The sequence below is a fragment of the Ostrea edulis genome, chromosome 3 (genome assembly GCF_947568905.1).
Source record: "Ostrea edulis chromosome 3, xbOstEdul1.1, whole genome shotgun sequence".
NCBI classification, from domain to species: domain Eukaryota; kingdom Metazoa; phylum Mollusca; class Bivalvia; order Ostreida; family Ostreidae; genus Ostrea; species Ostrea edulis.
The window spans coordinates 4505706-4512858 of NC_079166.1; positions in this window are offsets into that span (position 1 = coordinate 4505706).

A 7153-nucleotide genomic window follows, 5' to 3' on the forward strand; every position below is an offset into this window, starting at 1 on the left:
GTGAGAAGAAATATTAAAATGTCTTGAAAAAAACCCAAAAAACATTACATTGGGATTAAGAATGTACTGCACACGTATTGAACACTATCACAATGAAAACAATAACTAAAAATAATCTTGTGGGATTTTAAGATTCAAAATTTTAGCATATGCACGTACATCTATTTAAAAATATATGATAAATACTTTTTTTTATATACAACACATCTTTCAATGTATTGGTATTTACGCAATTGTAACAGTTTGAATTATAAATCAGTATTATCGTCTCAAACCGCGTCCGAGGTCCGCATGGGAGAGAATCGTACATTAAGACAGCCCCCCACCCTCCCCCACCTCCACCTCTTGCTACATGTCTGATTTAGTCCTGTTCGGTCAGTTTCTAATAATGAATGAAGTATTGACAGTTTAAATTGTACAAAAGTAAGTTGTCTTATATGACAATTCACTGCCATATATAATACCGTCAGTTAAAGGTTTGTATTATCCAGCAATTTGTTGTCATTAACTAGTGGAATGTTTAAATTATAATCTATACTTTTAATCCTACATGTAGAGTATTGTTTATGGTTTTACATCGTATTGGTATTATTTCAGCCATTTTACGGCAGTACAAATATAATAAAAAATGACTATAAGAAAATTAATCACTGGTAATAATGTAAATTGAAAATGGAAGAAAGATATTAAACAATGTTCCAGTTTTGTACAGATGATTTCATGATATTAATATTGTGATCTGGTTCTGTCCCTATTGCTTAGCGCACAGATGTAATAACTTCAATTCCAGGCCGGGGTGGTTTTCCGGTGACCCCACTTTAGATCCACGCATAATTTAGATATGCGATGTATTTTGCACACGCCAATATACATGTAAATGTTACGTCAACGGCGGATGGATGGGCAGAGTGTAACGGTGTCCCTGTGCGTGAAAATCGTGCTCTACTACTTGAACAACTGTTCCACGTTTTGATGATGAAAATATTAACCAAAAGCTATTATGTATCTTTCAAAAGGACCATGACATAGAACACATATCCCAGTATATAACCACATTAGATTTCACAAAACATATTGCAGGAACTTAACAACAGAAGAACTTGCCCCCTCTTTCTTTTGACAATGTATAGCTTTTAGGATACGAAGTTTGATTTATCACCCTCCCCTTTATGGTAGTAGTGAATGCTTGTAGGAATGAAATAAAACCTTGAAATCCATGTCCTGGTGATACAACCGTTTCACAAAACATAAACAGTTATGCTGCCTACTTGAATGTGCTATTTGAAAAATATTCCATTAGTAATCATGTGCATGTATACAAAATTAATTTGTCACGAATGTACATATATGACAGAAAATAACTTTATAATGTAAAACTTATACGGTACCAATTTTGATGCACCAGATGAGCATTTCGACAAATTATGTCTTCAGTGATGCTCAACCGAAATGTTTGAAATCCGAAATAACAAAATATATTAATTTATAATATTTATCCATGTATAACGCAAAGCGATGTATGATACAGGCACATAGAATAGGGGGTGCTTTCTTAACAACGTATATTTTTGTAGTAAAGATATATTTGGTGACTTCCCTAGGCCACTTTTTAAAAAGTAATAGTGAATGGTAAGAATGCAGTTTCGAAGTAGTACTAATAGGAGTTATGAAATGAATTCATATATAGAAGGGAGCATCCCCCCAACCCCCCGGAATGAAGAACTAGAAGTTAGGGAAAACGTAAACTTTAATCAATATTATATTTAATGAAAATATATTTGATGTATGTCAACCCTAACCCTCCCCCACCCCACAAGTTAGGATTTTGAAGAACGTGTTGGCTTTTTGTTTCACTGAATTTTACAAGTATTATTTTTAGACATAGTGAAGTGAACTTCTCCGCCTTCCCACTCCCCCTTGAAAAAACGATCATACATGTCTGTAATAAAATAGGTAATATACTAATATTCACAAAAGGGTAACATGTTACGAATCCTGGGGTAATTAAAAAATTATAACAATACAATTCCTGCAGATATAGGCCTAGGCCTAAATATAGTCTTATAGCACGACGGTATATGCACTGTAAAGTTAAATAAAAAGTAGATAAGAATTACATTGAAATAGCTCTACTTTAAATGAAAAAAAATATCTTCATATTGGTCGTTTCCACTACACTCTACCGGCTGAGTTAACGTAGTATGTAAGTTGACAAAATGATATATCAACCCATTATGACGTCACTTTCGAAAAGTGACGTCTATATACCGAAATACATTGTACATGTATAAATCGCCCTCGTGCTCTGCCATGCATTTAGCCATATAGATTAATAAGAATAGCATTTTGTGTTTGGCAAAATGTTTCATATAATGCATTTTCCATTGATTAAAAGTAATTGATATCAAAGTGTTCCTAACTAGTGTACATTTCGCTTAGTTACAGGACGCGAAAGTAAGATGGCATGATTAATATATAATACACAACACAAGCCTGTCAAGGGAAGACATGTAAATATCGTATCGTGACATTGCCCTGTTAAATTGATGTTAGGAACTTTATCATTTGGTGTGGTTTTAGGCGAGTATTTTCTTTTGCAAACAAAATATAGGTAAACTTATGTAACAACACATATATATAACAACATCCATAAATATGACATATATTTCCATGCTGTAAAAACGCTAAAAACGCTAAAAATATGAACGTTAAAATAAGAAATAAGTATGGTCCGCACAATATCACCATCGTAATTTTTTGTATGTGAAATACTTAACCATAAATATTTCAGGTGTGAAAATTTTAAAGTGGTGATATTATGCGGACCTATTCAAATATCTTTAAAAGTGGTTAAATGTTATGAAATTTTCCGGAAATTTGTATTCCGTACGTATTTTGGCTACGTCAATGTAGTAGAAATGTGACACATTTTCAAAGTTTCGTTTTATTTTTGAGACAAGTGTATCTCCGTCAGTATTTTGCAATATAGAAGTTTGATTCAACATGTACTAATGGTCATCAATATTAAATTTGATCAGTGATAACAATACATACTTGTGAATCTATTCCCCCTCCTCCAAGGGGCCATTATATTGAATGTACTCGTAATAGGACGTTTCTGTTGAGACAGTTTGCCACAAAACCCTCGTGATCATTGATGCAGGACACGCCCATTCCTTCAAGCATCGGTACAATCGTACTGAATGTACATTTAGACTCCCTTCTTGTGGGCAATGCTATGCAATTACCGCACAAGCACCTGTTAGAAACATAGCAAAATAGTTTTACAAATGAAAGCACTATTGAGCATTGAATACTCGTTTCTTTACTATTTTAAAAGAGTTTAATAGAGTACTTGTGTAAATTAACAAACCAGTGCATATCAGATGGTGAAGAGCATTCGTCCGATCGATCATCGCTGTTTTCTGACTCACTATCGATTTCCAGTAGTGGGTATGTGTCGCGCAGTACAACTGGTTCGTACTAGTAGGGCTGTAGATTAACTCTAAGTGATATATCTATATCAGGAACACTATCGTCCAAATCGCTTTCATATCGTACCGCCATATTGAAATTTCAGGCTCCCCTAAAGGGCAGATAACTCATACAATAAAATTTTTCGGGTTGAAATTAACGATGTTGTATCTACCTGGATGATCGAAACAAAAATTATTTTTATGGAAAAAAAACATTTAAGGAATGGTATTTTCTAACTAAATTTATAAGAAAAACGAAAATCGTTTCAGTTGACCTTTAACGAAATACATTGTTGATGAAAGGCAGAGTAAGCCGATGTGTGACTCATGACTATGTATTGACGTATGTCATAATAACTCCGGCAGTGGCGGATCTAAATGCTTGTTATTTCTTTTTGTAAAAGTAGTGCTATCGGGACACTGAATGTAAGTATTAGGCATGCGCAATATATCATCGAATATAAATTGTGTATAATCGTTTGCAAATCACAAATCTGATTTAAATAATACAATCAAAAGGAATTCATTATTCTAACAAGAAGAAAACAGAGACTAATTTGCTAAACTGCATATGTGAGGGAGCACAGGTACTGAATTTGAAAAAAGACTGATATAAAACTGCATCGCAGACGAACTGTCAAAGAAAAAACAACCTATGTACATTCAACACCAGAAACTTTTCCCGCGAATATTGGGATTCACATGTTTTTAAAGTTATTATGTCAAACTATGAAGCTACATGGACTGCATTTTCCACTCTAACAAAATAAATAATACATTGGTTAAACTTTTTTTTCAATATCAAGGCTTTTATGACACATATTAACACAACTAATGCGTCTTTATATTCCATTACTTTAAGACATTTAAAGAGATTACCAATAAAGCAAAGAAATTTGCCAAAATTATATAGTTTTATTAAATTGTTTGTTTTTTCCTAATATGAAGCTATATTTCCTTGACAAGTTCGGAATCACACATCACGATTACCCCGCCCCCATATCATGATAACCAATCGTGTTGCTTGCTATTAACGACTGAAAATAATTTCATAATTCTAGTTTTGTGAATAAAGGTTTATTAATTTATTTTTACAAAGCAGTGGAGAGGGGTTATTCATTTATTTGATGCAATTTATTCAATGATTACATGTGATGCTGAAATATTACAGCATTATGTTAATATTAGGATTATGTATAAAATTATAAATATTGTTCTAAGTTTCTTTTCTGAAACATGTCATTGCTACAATGGGATCTTTAAAGAAATATTCTGGATTCGCGCATGTATGTGCAATAATGATGAATTTATCGATTTATTCAAAATTATCACTATATTGAAAATTCGTTTTATGTTCAAAGGCAGTAATGTTCACACAATTCTACACATTTGAAAGGTTTGCAATGCGATACGATTTGGATATTTCATCACACAATTAGTGACTTGACTGAGGGTAGAAATAAGGAAAGCAGAGGCATTAGAGAACATTTCGTGCGTCAAATATTCAGCAGGTCACATTGAAGTCAACAGAAATGAAATGTATACAGTAAAAAATATTTCAATCACATTCATGTATAATATGTTTCAATGCTATAATAAAAAAAAATTCCGGGAGAAAACTAAATGGGTGCCTAATTTCATTCATGTACTGAGTATTTGGCAGATAAATATTGTTCAGACAGAACCTGATCAAAGCATGAACATTACAAAATGTGTGTACATGTAGATGCGCTCGCTCAAATAGTGGAATACAATATAAAACTTATACGGTACCAATTTTGTTGCACCAGATATCATTCCCCAGAAAATAGTTTCTGTAAAATTAAGATGTATGTATACTTTTGTTGTATATTATTAGATATATCCTGTTAGTATATGAAAGGTGATCAATGTAAAACTTATACCTGTACACTGCCATCTAAAGGTGTGTTTACTCGAATGAAATATACATATATGTAAAACTTATACGGTACCAATTTTGATGCACCAGATGCGCATTTCGACAAATAATGTATCTTCAGTGATGCTCAACCGAAATGTTTGAAATCCGAAATAACTATGAAGTTTTAGATCTAAATATAGCCAAAAACAGCGTGCCAAACAAGTGGAGCCAAATTCGTTCAAGGATAAGAGTTATGCATGAGGGAGATATTCCTTAATTTTGAAATGAATTTCTCTCATACCTCTTATAAGCAATACAAGAACACGGATCTTGGATATACCAAGGGTGGAATCAGGTGCTGATGAGCAGTAAGCATCTGTTGACTGGTCACATGGTCCACCGTGCGCCCTATATCTTTATAAGGTAAACGGAGTTATCCACAGTATCCACAGTCAACAGCAGCGTCCCAACAACGGTCTAACAAACGGTATGTTATAACTATACTATTGAATAAAGAATTTACACATGCATTATGTCAGTGGGTTACAGAATAAGTTTCACTCTTTTGATTTAATGACATGTTTTTGAAAGTTTAATGAACATTAGAATTACAAATTAATGCTTTAAAGTAAAGTAAAGTAAAACGTAGTTGTGATGCTTGTTGTCAAAATCATATTTAATTGTCCACTTTATCAGGGTAAGGATAGCATTCTTTCGCTAGTGAAATTAAACTAAAATCATGAGATGCTTACTACTTCTAGGCACTTGATCCCATCTCTGGTATATCCAGTGGTCCGTATTTGCCCAACTTTCTCTTTTGCATTTTGTGTACGAGTTGTGAGATTGATTGCTGTTCCTTATCTTCATCTTTCATCAAGGAAGCAATAGTCTGAAAGCTAAATTTTAATCATCGGTGTGTTTGCCTTGTAGGGTGACTGTCTAGGTTTTATCTGGATTTTCTTTTTGGAAGGGGTGCACTACAGAAACTATTTGGCAGAAGTGGGGCACAATACGTGACAATAGATTTCTGCATTTAGGACAATTACTGTGTACGCAATTTTAGTCACAATATGTAATTCTTAACAACAGCGTACAACCTCATGTATTTTTATTTCATCACATCCTGATGAGGCATCTGATATTCATTATTTTGAGTTTTTCTATTTCCCTCACATTACGTTGTTTTATCATGTGATTTTCCGAAATCTAGATGACTAATCATACAAATTGTTCTCCAAAACGCAGATTTGTCTCATCATGTTCATTTTGATACAGCATCAATCACACATCATTATCTAAAAACATTTAAAGACAATTTTATTGAAGATTTTGCAATTTCAATTTTAAAACGCTTAAACATATATAGATAAACCTTATGTATATATTTTGTTTACATTTGTATATATTCCAGCAGAAAGGTTTAATATTTTCAATCATTTGTGATTACTAGTGTAACATTTCAATCGATACTTTTTACATATAAACACAGGTAAATTCCACATTCAAATATTTGTAAGTTCCAACACATGGGTTTCCAAAAACATCATTCGTTGTTTCCAAGAGACGTTTCCTCTTTAGGTGACACCTTTTATCTACTTCTGACTTTGATTTAGATCAATGACAGTTCAAATCATTCATCAAATGGGAGCCTGCTGGACATATTGCGCTGTTCTATGTCCGTCCATAGTTTGCCATTTTGATATCAACAACTGCTCAAAACGGGGCATCGTAGGTAGGTGTTGTGTTACAATTCCCCTGCTCTGCACCACAATATAAACAACATGATTATTAAAAG